Below are 16,703 nucleotides of genomic sequence, written 5' to 3'. Positions count from 1 at the left end.
CTTTTACAAAGAAGTAGCATAATTGAACTGTCGTTTCTTGATTTGGAAGTGTCGCAAGTGTCGTTTTCAGTCATAGAAGAGAATCCGGTTGTTCTTGATAGTCGATTACACTGTTTCTCTTGTATTTGATTTGAATTGGTAGTTTTTCAAGTGTCGAAAGCAAGTTTTCAATTCCAAATAACAAAGTGTCATCATTGTCTTCATTTTGTCTTGAAAAGAAACTTGTTAGTAATGTCACTTTGAAAAATAATTCAGATTTGCGCTTAGCTTTCCTTTTATCATTCACATATTAAGAAGGCTGAAAACAAATACATGCATGTGCATTTGCATATAGACTATTTGTTGGTTTGATTTACGACAGTGCATATAGTGTGTGCTCTCTACTCTATGTTGAAAGAATATCCTTTTCTTTCCTTAGTAGCAAGGATTTTTATTGCAAAAAGAAGACGAAACGATTGTTTATCATCTTAGATTGAATTTTAGGAATTGTATATCGACATCATGCGGTGAACCTGAAAGGAAAATTTCTTAAGCAAGATCAACTGTAAAATAAATTTAATGAATCTAAAAATGCTTTGGAACCTAACGCACAACATTTAGAAGTCTAGGCTAGAGACGTATTCCGGCGTCATAAAGCTGGGTAACTGTTGTTTTCATTGCTGGTTGGGTGATTCCTCCACTTTGAGACAATAAGTGCCAGTACGGACTTATGCTCCCACATAGCGTCGAGTATATATTCGGAGACCACAATAGGCTTTATCCTTTATCCATAGGAGGCCATGTCTGCCGCCCTATCAATCACAATGCACTGAACACAACATTCGGGAAGATTGACTACCGTACCGTAAAAATTATTCTGCAGTTTTGCGATTGGTTTGGTAATCCCTCCGTCTAGATTTCCAGAGTAGTCTCTTTCGTTCCTTTTCAGACTCCTTATAGGAAAAGGTCCATCTGAGCACTTGTCACTTCAATCTCATTAAAACTCGAAGACGACTAGAGTTATCTTTTGTTTTTTCTCGACTCTTAAAAATTAAAAAAACGAGTTGTGTCAAAGCGTCTAAAATTTATTTTAATCATAATAAACATCACCTTTGCCGCGTTGGTCTTAGGTTGAGAAAAATGGAGTCCACCAACCAAGGATTCCCCCTTGGATGAAATCCTAGTCCTTTCTCCTCTTGGGGAGATGTTGGTGCACTCCATATGGCCACATTTTCACTTCCAAGATTGACAATCGGCTTGCCCGTATGGCTCTTCTTGACCACTGTCATTCAGAACACCGTAATTCTTGAACAATCAAATCAACAACTAAATGATAGTAGAATTACCCCCAAACCTTCTACTTCGTCCAATTCTCCCTCTCCTCCTTCCTCTTTGCTTGATGAAGCTGATAAAGCCAAAAATCAAGTAACTAAGAAGAAGAAGGAGAAGAATAAGAAAAAGGAGAAGAAGAAGGAGCCAAAGGCGAAAAGGGGAAGCCAGGCATCATCTAGCAAAAATCCACACACTGCACCATCCAGGCCTAAATCGCCATGTGTCATTTGCAAAGGAGATCACTATCATCGAGATTGTCCTTGCATCCCTTGGATCCTAAGGGATTGGTCTCCTCGTTTGCACAATCTGGTGTCATCAACCTCTGATGATCATGTTGAGAATACACCATCAACTAGTGAAAGTGAAGCCCTTAGACAAAAAGGAAAATGTAAATTTCTTTATAAATTGTGTGAAGGCGATCACGCCGTCCACCGTTGTCCCTTCTTAGACGAAGCTAAAAGATTTTTGGACGACCGTTCGGTTTCACCATTACAGCTTCCTCCTGGATATAAAAAGGTCTTATCGAGTCCGTCACTAGTTGAAAATCCGGCTGACATGCCATTGTGGTCGGCCGAAGCGTCTATCATTGAAGATAAACCATTTGAATCCACACTAGATGAAAGTCAAAAGGTCAAGGCAGCAGTTGACCCGGTCTTGCCTTCAGAAGGTCCATCTTCGGATGATACAGTCATCAGAGAGAACAAGAATGACACCGTTGAAATTCTCTTCGTAAGCACAGACTCTGACGAACATGGGGGTAGTCTACCCATTCCTTTACCGCAGGAAGGAAGTTCGTCAAAGTTGTATCCGGCCGTCTATTCGGTCCCACCTCCAAGCAACCTAGTTGTTTCCTTCGATTGTAATCTACTAGGCAGACCCTATTTACCGGCTAGTGTACCATTTCGAATCATTGCTCAAATATATAGGATGGTCATGGCTGGTACCATCATAGATGAAGGGGCTTCTGTGAGTATCCTTTCCTCAACTTCTTGGAAAGTGCTTGGTTCGCCATCGCTTTTTCCTGAAATGAGAAATCTAACAGGCTTTGACAAAGGAACCAGTCGACCATTAGGGATCCTTCCCAATGTGCTGATAACATTGAGAAGGAAAACCATTCACATGAAAGTAATGGTAGTCCAAGGACCCCTGGATTATAATCTACTCCTTGGACGTGACTATATTTATTGCATGGGAGCCATTGTCTCCTCACTCTTTAGAGTAATTTTTTTTCCGCATGAAGGAAGAGTGATCAAGCTCGTAGACCAGCTTTCATTCCCTGGTTCACACATAGCAAATAGTCAAATACCATCCCTGAATGGTCTTTTCACGTAAGGAATGCCTCATCAATCCCCAGTCCGTCCACCTGATGAGCACGAGTGATTTAGAGGACATGACTGAAACCCAGGGGGCATGCACCCTGGCCTGTTTCGACACGAAAACCTTGGGTATAGGGTAGGTTTCCGCGAAGGATATATGACTAGTTTATGAGATTAGACTCGAATAAGATTCCTTCGTCAAATTTATGTGAGTGGAGCCAGTTGTGCCGCTCACCTTTATTTATTTCAATAGACATCAACGAGGAAGTGTTTTGCCTGAGGTATGGATAGAACAATGTTTGGTAACCGAGAAATTTTTCGCTATACTCGGGGGCATGAAAACCTTTTGGCATGCAAGCGAAGAACGACCATTTATTTTTTTAAATTTGTAGGTCCTCTAACCCTTTAAACTTGTAGGATTGGTCGTTTCCTAACTTGCATAAAGAAAGGATGTGGGGAAAAGCTTTGAAAAAATGCCATTTTAAATGAGAAATCCTTATTATACGACTGGATCGAGCAATTTTAACGCGGAATTCAAGCTCGTTAAAAAATAAACATAAGCAAAGAGAAAATGTTCCCCCAGAGTTTAAGCTCATTAAAAAATGAACCAATTTCCGGTAAATAACCATCGTGAATGTATTATCATCATCCTTTGAAGCCTTGGTCATGTTCTCATCATCACCTCCACTCTATTTTGGTCCATCATTCACCTCCATTTGATTGTTTACCCTTTTTGAGGAACATCTGCAAAGAGTGATCCTGTTAGCCATCCTTGTGACACTGCCGTCACTGGAAAATTCCAAACCTTACCTCGAATTAGCTGCTACCCAAATTTATCACTTGTTCCTCAAAAAAACGAGTCTCCTTTAAGCTCTTTTCAAATGACTCGTAAAATATGAGAAGATTTCCGAGAAATTGGCCTCTCCAGCTCGTTAAAGTGACTGGAAGTGCCATCCCTCCTTTAGATTTTAATCTTTTTGGACCTAAGGGATTATTACTCGTTTTGTTAAGCTCGTTAAAAGTACCGAAAATTCATCTCTTTTTTATTGTTTTATACTTTTTCGGACTCAAGGGATTATACAATGAAAAAGGATTATTGGAGTTTTCTTTACGTCCCTTTTCAAAATCTCTAAAATTGAAAAGGACCGAGTTATCTTTGTCGTTAAACTCGTTAAAACCGAAAAGCAACAAACTTGTCCATATAGACAAGAATGAGATTCACTATCGCTAGGCTCGTTAAAACATAGCGATGGGTTTGCCTGAAGGGAAAATTATAGAACAAGCATATGTTAGCCTCCTCAAGCTTGACAAAAATAAATAGGTACTGGTCAGCAATGACTGGGGAAAAATTGGGAAGAAAACTTCAAGAAAATTTATTGGTAGCAAGTCGCTCTTGAACATGACACTTTCACTCCGCATCCGAGTCGGGTTGGGTTGTTCCTTTCACTGGTCATATCACCACTGGTCCGTCACACCATCCATATTTGGGGTTAACGCTACCAATCCATCATGTCAATGTCGCTGATATGTTCAAGAGAAGTTGCTCAGAGAATTCACCTATGTCTCATCCATTGCAATACATTTACACTCCATTCTTTCATGACCTCCACCCTGAACCTTATGTCATCAGATCATTTTCACCTCCATTAAAATCATTTGCTCTATTCCGTGTCATTGATGTGGGATTCACTAAGGCCCTCCTATGACGGATCGCTTCTTGTTGACATCAGCTCATTATCCAAGAAGTCGATCTAGGAACAACCCTTTCAGTACTTTGAAGCTTGCATGCCTCAATGGCAAGTTTCTCACTTTCGGCGACAGGTTTACATCAATGGCCTTCGACCGAAAGATTTTGCATGGTGTTCGACGCCAAGTCCCTTATTCACACCACGTAAATTGTACTGTAGTACCTTGAGGGTCATCATCATTATCGCTGATTCCTCTCGTGCCTGTTAACAGCTTACATCATTGGCTGGTAATCAGGCGATGTATTTCCATGTTCGACTCCAGAACATCTCTCACATGGATCGACTTGTACTTTGAGTGAAGATCGAACGAGATTGAAGACCCTGGATATAATTTCATCCATCCGGGCTACGATATATATTCAGGAAAATAAAGACATCAAATGTACATCATTACTGTATAGATAATCATCCAATCCAAGGGATGATGGCTCTACTAGAATCATCAGTCTGCACTTAGACGATTGCTTGTCTTATGTACATGAAAATGAATTTATAAAGTTGAGCATGGGAATGCCTACCTCAGCTAGATCGTCAAAATATTATGAAGATAATGTATTGTATTTTATCTTATTACAGGTCACCTTCCAGCTTGAAAAAACTTCAGATCCTCATGATAAAGCATTTCACCCGACATCAAAAGATTAACAACCTCATGCTTTAGAGGGAAACTGTTATAGACATTTTTGGGTACTCCAACCCCAATCATAAATGTCCATAAACCAAGGGCTCCTAAGTCCCTAAAAGTGTTGTTCCAACCCCTAAAATACCAAGGTCAATTGATTACAGCATCTCCCAGATGTTCTCCATGAAAAACTACTCAGAACTGGTCAAAACTGGACCATCTCACCTGCTCCATGGTCAAAGTGCGCTACATCCCACCTAAATGCACACGGGAGGTGTGATGCATACTGAAAATCCCTTCTATGAGGTACGATGGGCGAGAGTGGACAAATCGTAGGGTCAATCTGTGAGGTGGAGGATCATGGAATCTTCCAGAAACTTCTCCTGTGACACTTGCCTCTCTAGATTCACCCAGGGATGAGTAAGAAATCATCAATCTCCAAGTGGAATCAAGAACTATTAGAGAGAGGACACTAATCAAATCTCAAAAGCTGACTCACCCCCCTTGCAAACATCTATATATGGATCCCTCATCCCAGAGATCCAGAGGCTGGAATTTTGTATCTTGTGATGAAGTGCTGCTGGTTTCTTGGTGTAACATCATAGTGTTGGGTGATCTAAGCTTTTCATGAGGTGACGAAGGGCTTTCTTGCTGAGAGGATGATGCTGGGTCAGAACAATTGGTTGTAATCCTCTTTGCTATTATTGATTATTAATAAAGATATTCGAGTTTTCCTCCACATTCTTGTATGATTGATGATATATGCATTTGTGTGGTCAATATATATCTGGTCCTATATTGTTTATGATAGTAGATCTTTGTTCTTGGATAGTGTTATGATGGTTTGATTCTACAGGTACTCTTTGAAGCTGGGTAAATGAGGAAGCAAGTGGCAAAAGTCTATCAGAAGGGAGAGGAATCAAGCAAGGAACCAAGCGCAAGACTGAGGTTGGTCTCCTTCTTTCCCCTCTTATCTTTCTCTCATAAAGGAAAACGAAAGTGGTTTTAGTTTGTTTGTTTCTAAGGTAGCTACAAGCCTTAGTGGGACTAGCAGCTCTGCATAGACACTAGATTTCCCGATAACATGGGGGAAAACCATCACAACTTTCTCTCTGAGAATCGGATTTGAATTTTGTCAAAAGGTACAAAAAGAGGACGAACCATAGTTTTATGTGTATTGGGTTCAGGTCTTAAGGTTGAAGCAGTGACATGTGGAACTTTGTACAAGTTCACTCTATTAAACTAGTCTATAATCAGGTAATTGTGGGAGATTTGGAATAACTGTCTCTTGGAGAATCCAATATTGATCAAACTTGTGTGGTTGGAACAAGGACTGAGAGAGACATCAAAAGATAAAATTCCAAACTTGGAGATATTAAATTATAGAGATACAACAAATTCAATATCGAGCTCATACAAACCAAAAAAGGTGTGTAGTCTTTTTAATATTTTTGCATAAGTTTGTTTTGAAAAATTAGTTTAAAGGACTTCAAAGGACATAGTGAAGAAGAAGCATCATTAATTGATGGCCCAAAGAAATAAAATGGAAACATATAGTAAGAAACATAAAATATATATCATGACTCATGAAGAAGAGGAAGAAATGCAACATGAGATTTCAAAATTATGAGACCAAGTGAAACAAATGTAGCTATCCCAAAAAGTAATAGAAGCTAATATGGATGGTTTAAAGAATGATGTGGAAGCTAAGATGAATGGAGTGGAATCTAAGATGGATGGCATGGAATCTAAGATGGATGATATAGAAGCAAAACTTAAAGGCAATATGGAAGATTTGAAGATAGATTTGACAACGTTGCTACAAGAAATGTTTACTAATGGTGAGAGGGTAGTAAATGAAACTCATGATGAGAAGAAAATAAATGTTAATAATGATTTTATAGAATCTAACTCTATATTGAAGACCCACTATGTTTGAAAGATCGATATGAGGAAGTTTGATGGAAAGGATCCCATAACATGCATACTACATATGGAGAAATATGTTGATCTCCATAATGTGCAAAGAACACAAAAGGTATGCATTAGAAATTAATATTTGTATCCCAATCAGTTTGTATGGTATCGATGGCTTTTCTCTCATAAACAAATTGTCACTTGGGAAATTTTTACAGAATAAATGATAGCAGATTATGAGGATACAAAAAAAAATACCTTTTTTAGGCAATTGATAAATCTCAAACAAAAAGGTTCAATGGTGGAGCACATTGAGGACTTCCAAAAATTGAATATAAGGGTAAAATATGTTTTAGAGGAGCATATGATTGATGTGTTCATAGGGACATTAAAGGATATCATCCTACACGAGGTTCACCTTTGGGAACCTAATTCATTGGAGAAGGCATTCAAGCTGGAAAGAAACATTGAAAACAAAATTATGGCAACAAGGAAGCCTACCAGTCACAACTATAATGATGGAAGTGTTATTTCCCCTAGCCTTCCACAACCTAGAAGGTTAACACCACAAAAATTGGAAGAAAAAAGATCAAAAATTCTCTTTTTACAGTTGCGATAGCAAATACAATAAAGGCCATAAGTGTGCTGAGAAGAAATTATTTTACATAGATTTTGAAGAGCAAGAAGAAAAGGAATAAGAAACATAAAAAGAAGATGATACACACCAGGAACAAAGCCTAGAGAAAGAGCAAATGAATCCTTCCATATCTTGTAATGCATTGGCCGAAATAACCACTCCTCAAACTATCAAGATAGAAGAACATATCAAGAAGGAAAAGGTAATAGTGTTGATTGATTCAAGGAGTACCCATAATCTTATTCATTGTAAGATGGAGAAGGAATTGAATCTCTTCCTATATCCAACAACAATGTGTCAAGTGATGGCTCCAAATGTAAGAACCATAAATTGCTTTGGAAAGTGCCATAATAGCAAGCTATCCATGGGAGAATATGTGTTGAATAGTCCAATGCTTTCCATCCAAATGGGTGGTGCTGATGTTGTACTAGGAGTCCAATGGATACAATCTTTGCATACGATAGCTTTTAAATTTCAAGAACTTTTCTTGAAATTTGTTTAAGAAGGAAAGGAAGTTAAATTAATGGGTATCGCAGGGAAACAAGGAAAGATAATCAACTCTAATGGCATGACAGAGATTCTAAAGAAAGAAGAACGTGGTGTAATTGCGTAATTATGTTCGTTAGAGGTTCCCTCATCGAAATCATCTATTTCTCTAGATCTCGTAAAAGTCTTGGACAATCATTCCAAGGTATTTGAGACTCCCAATGGCCTCCCACCTATTCGTGATCATGATCATGCTATTCATTTGATTCCAGGAAGTGTTCCTCGAAACATCAGGCCTTACAGATATCCCTATGATCAAAAGAGTGAAATTGAATGTATGGTTGCAAAAATGCTAGAGGTTGGTATAATTCAACCTATTCAAACTTCTTTCTCTGCTCTATTAGTATTGGTGCAGAAGAAGGATGGATGATGGCTTATGTTTCTGGATTATAGGGAGCTCAACAATCTCACTATTAAAGGTAAATTTCCCATTCCTGTCATTGATGAATTATTGGATTAATTCCATGGAGAAATTTACTTCAATTGGACCTTCGTTTAGGATATCATCAAATTAGAATGAAGACTGAAGACGTTCTGAAAATATCATTTAGAGCTCATGAGGGTCATTATGATTTTTTGGTCATGCCTTTTGGCCTTACCAATGCACCTTCTACATTTCAAGGTTTGAAGAATTCCATTTTCAAATCCTTCCTTACAAAATTTGTGTTAGTATATTTTGACGATATACTAATATACAACAAGTCTTGGAAGGATCATGTTCAACATGTTGATAGAGTGCTTAGACTATTGGGGGAGAAATAATTATATGGAAAAGCCTCAAAATGTTTCTTTGGAGTGCAAGAGTTGGAATATTTGGGTCATATTGTATCTCATGAAGGTGTTAAGGTAGACCCTAGCAAAACCAAAGCCATTAAGGAAGGGAAAATCCCCACATCCATAACGCAACTGTGAGGATTTCTCAGGTTGACAGGGTATTATTATAAAGAAACTGATTATTTGACAAGATGAGCTTAAGCACATCTAGTAAAGGATTACAACACATAAACTGCTATGAATTTCATCCTTGAATATATATTTTCAAGGTTTGGTTATCCAAAGATCTTGCTGAGTGACCAAGGTACACATTTCTTGAACAAGACCACTGAAGCACTAACTAAGGAATTTCAGGTTTACCACTAGAAGAGCACCCCTTATCATCCTCATTAGAATGGAATAATGGAAGCTTTCAAGAAGATTCTCGACAATGCATTGACTAAGGTATGCAATGTGAACAAAGATGACTGGGATTTGAGAATTCTGATGGTGTTGTGGGCATATAGAACAACATCGAAGAAATTTACAAGGAAGACATTGTTTAGGTTCATATATGGAAAAGAGGCAGTTATTCCTATGGAATACATTGTGCCAAGTTTTTAGAATTGCAACCATCGGAGATATGGAAGACCCTGACATTACGAAGGAAAGAATTTTACAGACAATAGCTATAGAAGAAGATAGATTCGTAGCAGGGTTCCATTAGCAAGTTCATAAAGAAAGAGAGAAGGCTTTGCATGATAGGAATATCAAGAAGAAATTCTAGGAAGGATATCCTCTATTATTATATGATAACAAATTCACAAAGTTCCCAAGAAAATTTAAAACACATTGGTTGGGACCATATCTTCTTAAGCACATCTATGATGGTGGTGCAGTCCACCTCATGAAGTTGAATGGTTGGCTGATTTTGCGATGAGTGAATGTTAGTAGATTAAAGATATACAGGGATGACTCTGTCCCTAGAACTTTGTATTCAAAAATGAAGGGAAGGAAGTCGTAATTCCATCTGCAGTTGAAAGTGTACACGAGAATATAAATCACTCTGTAGAAAGGGACTTCGCCAAAGAAAGATTATTGCGTGATACTCAAGAATATAACGAAGTCTGAAGGAACTGTGACAAAGAAAAGGTGACTATACTTCAAGGCAAGGTTTGTCAAATTTCACTGGAAATATGACTGTTGGAAGGAAAAAGCTACCATTAAAAGGAAACTTTTGTTAAGGGATGTAGGAGAAGAGACTTTATGAAGCACAACTAGTTGTATCAAGCTCAATACCTACATTAAATAAGAAAATATTGAAGCAATCATGAGGCTAGAATTCAATTTTTTTATAAAAACCATATCTCATGCCACATTTGACAATTTTTTGTATGGAGAAATTGAGAAAGTGCATCTAAGTGTGAAGGAAGCTATAGTATATATGAGAGGTGTTTTGAGGAAACTGTTAGATTATTTGCAAAGAAAGGATTAGTGGGTATTATGGAGGCACAAGGAGCTAAGATACCCATGTCTCCAAGGCACAAGAGGTTGCTGAGAAAGAAGGTACCCACAGAACCACAACCATATAAGAAGTAGGAGAAGAGGTTAGTTGAGGTCTCTGGGGTCGAACTCAGAATATCCTGGAGGACAAAAACATAGAAGGAAGTCATCATGAAGAACAAAGAAGATAAGGGGTGGAAGCCCACGCAAAAGAAAAATAAGTTGATGCAACAAAAGGCACCTTAGCAGATCAATGATAGTGAAGAGGAGGTCAAATGTCAATGCATGGAGACAAATGATGAAGAGATTCCCGCTGTAACCAAAGGAAGGTGAAGACTGCCACATACACTCCATTGTTGTTAGAGGAAGATCCTCCAGCTGAAACTGGAAGACTTGGACTTTAACAATTACAGAAAATACCCTCAATTTGAACCAAGTAGATATTTGAAGCAGGTTCGTTACCTATAAAGTGAACTTACAAGGATAGAGCCATTCTAGTGGGCTGCAAGATTATAGAGAGTGGGCCTCTTGAGTATGTTGAATGTGCCACACTTCAGCTAAGCCATGTCCAGTACAATCTGTGTAGGAAAACTCCTCTCACTACTACATGATAGATTCATTTGGCTAGGGACGAGGATCCTGATTGATGAGATGTTAATCATAAAAATAAAAACATTGCCTCATCAGGGAAAAGACCTCGTAGAAGAATTTGTGGGAAATAATAAGGACTAGGAGATGGCATAAATGGTGAAGGACAAGTTCGAACCAGTTAAGAAGTCACGGGGATATGACATCAATTCCATTGATGACCAAGGGGTGCGTTTCTCCCCACACGTCTTGGTAGGTAAGATAATGAGGAAGTGCACGGCCAATGAGGTGCCTGCAGATGTAGTATTTTTGGTTGCACAGTGCAACATAGGGGTCCATCTTAACTGGGCTGCCTATCTATGCAAATACTTTTTGTAAAATTGCAGGGAAGTACAAGAAGAGGGGAAGATGTTTTATTAGGTTTGGCTGATAATACTCAGCACGCTAATTACATGAAATAACTAAAAGACTCACAGTTTCCATTCATCGAAATGGATGTTTGTGAGGTAACAAGATCTGCCTCCCTTTGGGTTACAAAGGAGTCATCGTGCATGACAGAAAATAGATTTTTCTTCATGGTGATGGCAATGGATCTACACATGGTGGTGAATTAGCGTCAAAGGCTGTAACCTACTTTATATAAGTAGTATTGTCATATTGCGGAATTCAAAGTAGACTTCCGCAGAGCCTATGAAGGAAATGAAAGACCCAACTAGGACATGGAACCCATTGCCATACTGAGTAACTAAAGATGATTTTCTCATTGTAGTACAACAATGGACAAAAGAGTGGATGACTCCACCTAGTGGAGTGGTTGGAACAGAGTAGGGTACTCCACAAGTTGCAGGTACAAGTGGAAAGGATGTATGAGTAGAAAGAGAGGAAATAGAGCAAGATCATGAGGAAATCCTCAGTGATGCAGGATTATCATAGGATTCACCTTTTATTGTCAAAAGGTGAGACACAACAACTGTGGCAGGCAAGAGGAAAAATTAGAAAGAGGATAAGTCTGAGGGCGCATAAGCGCTTGTCCTCACTGATGGGGACATCGACGAGATTGGAGAGAAGGTCAAAAGAGATCACAACGTAGACTTTGGACATAATGATGATCGATATAGAACAATATTGGGTGAGGTACAACAGGGAATCATGCAGCTTAAATCATTTCTGCAAGTAGCAAAATAGCCAAGATAAATAATTCAACCACTACAGGTAGAGAAAATGATAGAAATGCAATTCGGCGTTATAATTTTGTAGCTTCTAGCTCAGGAACTTCATTTGTACTGACTTAATGATAAATGATGAGCCAAAGAATGGAAGGTTGTCAACATAAATATTACCGCATTTCCCATTCATATGCTACATGAATTCCATCAGACTTTAAAAAATGAGTTGCAAGAGCGGGAACAATGAACCTCAACGATGATGATGGAGGTAGAAAAGGATAACGTTGCACTGAAGAAGCAACTAGACGAGGTGGCTAAGAAAAGAGATGAATCATATCAGTGATAAGAACAATTGCAAAAAGGCATCGAAGATAGTTGAAACATAGTCTTAGATGTGAAGGTCGGTGAGGAGGAACCACCAACAGAGAAGATCACGAAGCTTGCCCTTGCGATCGGGGAATCAAATAATACATTAGCGAAGATAAATTTCCAGTATGAAGTATAGATATCAGAATTGCAAAAAGGGATATAGCCAACCACACCTCCAAGTGCTGGAGCAGAGGAAACAAAATTTAAAGGAAACATTGAAATGCATCGCTGACAAAATGGCAGACTGTGGGAAGTTATTGGATGACACGATGAAAATTTGGACCTCACTGTAGGAGGATCCAAACATCCAAAAGATCGAGGAGGAATTATAGGTGAAGTAGAAGTAGCATGACGAATTTTTGGTAGTTGTAAAGACCTTATCGGTCTTACATAAACTCACCAGTATTACTAAAGGGAAGAACCTCCAAAACCAGATAGATGATCTTTAGAGGAAGGAGAAACTTTTGCAAGCAAAGACACAGCCATGGCAGGATGATGCTCTCAAACTATCTGATGTAGTGCATGAAAGGCTCAAGGATTTAAAGAAAAGGCAGGCACAAATACTGTAGAAGGTTATTGGCCCAATGATAGAGGCATTTCTGGAGGAGGCGCGCAAACATGAAAAACAAATGGCATAGACATCCCAGCAGTATAATGCAGTCTACAATGCAATTGGAGAAAAAATCAAAGGAACCCTAGTTGAGTGACTCAGGATGAGTCACGAGTGAGTGTTGGGGGCCTTTTGGGTGAAGCCCAACTTGGTCTAAGTTATGGGTCAAACACACCGCATTTTTCGGAGTGCAACGCGCAAAGCTGAAAAAGTTATATTCATCACGAGGTGTTTTATGGGCTTTTGGGCGGGTCAGAACCCCTTATTTTGTAATGGGTATTGGGTTTTAGTCATTTTTTCTCTGATCCATGATATCTGGACCATGGCATTGTAGTAAGAAATTTTATATAAAGAAGATGTAATAATTTTTCGAATAGCATAGAAGGAATAATGTCATGAAAAGATCATAAGAAAATTGAGTCCTTTTATCTGTAGTCTGTATTTTTGAAGGCTCCACAGTTGAGTGCATGGAGGCCTTGAAGAGTCTGTAGTTGAGTATGCATATCACTTGCAGCTAGGTCCGTAAGTTAGGGAAGAGCATCTACTGAAGATTCTTATTGATAAAGAAGAAGTTTTGGAAAAATATTGTGTAGTCTTTTGTGTTGATTCTCTATTGGTATTGTTATCGTTATGCATGTTGTTTACTCAATTATACGAAAGAATACATGTTATACTATTTTCTATTATCTCTATGCGTTAAATACCAATTTGTAAGATTAATCATCAGCATGAAGTTATTCATGTGCGTGAAGTTGAAAATACATAACAAAATGCATGGATGCGAGATTGCCCATATCCCTCTGGTTGTAGAAACCTGGTTCTACAACCTCCGATAACAGCTTCGGGTGAGAATGCCATCTGATTGCATGTCGTTGTCAAAAGGGCCAGTGGTTGAGGGTTTTGTTGGTGTGCAACACACTATGAACCTAGGTCAAGCCCCCTTAAGCTAACACATCCACTCAAGCACAGACCTCCAATAAGGGGAAATTTCAAACCATGTGGGAAGAGGGAGCACATGCAACCATACCTTTAGGTGAGAGGTGGGGCAATGTGAAGTAATAGTCCCAACTGATTGGGCAAGGTTGATTGAGATGTTTTGTCTCATCGATCATTAACTTTCTACAGGAGCCCACAAGACACAGTAGCAGGATGGATTTGTGGCAGTTGATGTAGTCAGATGTCAGAGTGATAGAGGCATAGGTTAGTAGCAGTCAGAGACTCTCTTTTGTTTTATCAAGTAAGAGTGGAACCTTCCATTAATCTAAACAAAATACATAGTGTACACTTCTTCAATAGAGCCAAGCAAGGTAACACCACCTCTGTGAAACTTCAACATACATCTAGGATGGCAGAACCCCGAACCTAATTCCAACAAGACTACAAAAGAACGATGACAGAACATTCCGCAAAACATTCCGACATTTGGGATGGTAGAACCCTGAACCTAATTCCAACAAGATTACAAAAGAACCGTCTACCCTCAGGGAGTCACTCTGTCTAACCAGTGAACTGGAAACCTGCTTATCGAACCTGAAGGAGAAGTTGAAAGACTCAACTCTCATGCAACAAATAACCATAAGCCCTTGATGGCGGGGCCCACAAATCCGAAGACCCATAAGACTGCCACAAGTGACACAAGCACTATCCTTAACCTTTCATTAACTTTCAAACCTGATGACCTTGTGATCCAACCCTCGATGATCCAACGTCCATGACTTGATTTCGGGTCGAAACCTTGCCCAGACTTTATCCTTTCTTATGGACCCGAAGAGAATCATAAGCCGTCGCACTAGAAATGTTCGTGTCCGAATGAAGAAATAACAGTCGTGAATTTTCTCCACCTGAAATCCATAGGATGGAGGAGTTCTGAAGTGATCATGACAACTTTCCCATGCTTTAACTTGTCATACAGACCCGAAGAGTAAATAAGCCACCACACAATAATTTTTCGGGTCAGTTTAGAGAATTATCTTTCGTCTAGTTTTTTGCCCGAAATCCATGGGATGAAAGATTTCTTAAGAGATCTTCTCAACTTACCCACTCTTTACCATTTCTTATGGAACTGAAGAGTAAATAGGCCATCGCTCTATAATATTTCGGGTCTGTTTGAAAAATTAACCTACGTTCATTTTTCCTCTCGAAAGCCATAGGATGACGGAGTTCAGGGCAATCTTTGGTCAACTGCCTACCGACCTGCCCGCAGATTATCACTTGTTTCTTCCCTGTGACTGGTCAACTTCCTGCTGTTTCCATTGGTCTTCTCTTTACTTACTTCTCATACTTTGAAAGTGCTCCCTATCCTAGATAGCCTATCTATGACAGTCCTCATGCAATTTCCCTGATGGAATCATCATCGAGGCATATCTTCTATTGTTTTTTGAACATAGTACTCCTTCATTAGCCAGACGATCTTCTAACCTATTAGTTGTTCTCCGCACTTGAAAAGAATTGAGGGTTCTCAGGGCTCTTAGGTGGGATTGTATGTGTTGGTAGACCTGCAATAACCTCTAATTTTTCGACACTCTTTTTGGTGTTGTACCATTGCATATCTTCTTGACCGAATTAATTATCAATTCAGAGTTAGCTTCAATGATGGCATTATGTAAATTTCCTTTCATAAAGATTTCTAGGCATTGCTCTAAGGCCATGAGTTCTACCGTATTATTAGTGGCATTCCCCAAATGACTATGAAAGATGACCTTTATGTATCCTTGCTCATCTCTTATGACTCTGCCATAACCAGTTGCCCCAGGGTTTCCTTTAGAGGCTCCATCTAAATTAAATTTCAAAAAACGATGAGGAGGAGGTTGCCAAAAGTCCTTCTCTACTATTATATGACTTAAAATCTTGCTTATGCCCTGGGGGAAAGGCAACTAGAGACCTAAATGCAATATTATTTGTGCATCCTGGTCTTGAGGTGGGTTCTCGGGGGGTTTCTTTAGAAGGGATCCCATAGTCTCTTTGAGTTGTCTAATGATCTGAGCTATTATGCTCTGGGATGAACCATTTATTTCTTGAAAATCCTATTGTTGCATTATTTCCAGACATCCCAGATTAAAAAGCCTGGAACCAGAGTCCAAGCTTTGTTTATTATTTCATTATCTGAGAAGTTTTTCCTCCAATTCTTCAAAGTGTCAGTGATACTGAAATTGTCCCTATCTATTTGTCTGAAGATTGAAGCCACCCAATTCCACAAGGAAGAGGTGAATGGGCAGAGGTTGAGTAGGTGTTCCATTGTTTCTTCTTGTAATTCACACAACTGGCATCTAGATGGACCGGCTACACCTCTTTTCCAAAGGTTTTCCCAAGTCAGGATTTTTTTATGTTGCACCAACCACATGAACAGTTTGATTTTCATCCAGTGCAGGTTTTGCCATAGTTCCTTCCATACCTTATTAGGGTTTGGAAAGTCGAGCCCTAGGGCCATTCTCTTTGCTTCTTTGAGGTTGAAGTTGCCTTCTTTGTTTCTTCCCCATCTCAGTTGGTTAGACGATGTTGATGTCAAAATGTTTCTTTGTTTCAAGATCTCTGCAAGAGCTTCTGTCTGGGCCGTCAAAGGGGTGTCTTCACTATATACCAGATCCTTCCACATTCTCCATTTTCCCTTGTTTCTCGCC

Source organism: Pinus tabuliformis, chromosome 4_1, assembly GCF_031772625.1.
Source record: "Pinus tabuliformis cultivar Carrire ecotype Pingquan chromosome 4_1, CPIR1, whole genome shotgun sequence".
NCBI classification, from domain to species: Eukaryota; Viridiplantae; Streptophyta; class Pinopsida; order Pinales; family Pinaceae; genus Pinus; species Pinus tabuliformis.
Note: the sequence above shows the minus strand (reverse complement) of the source record.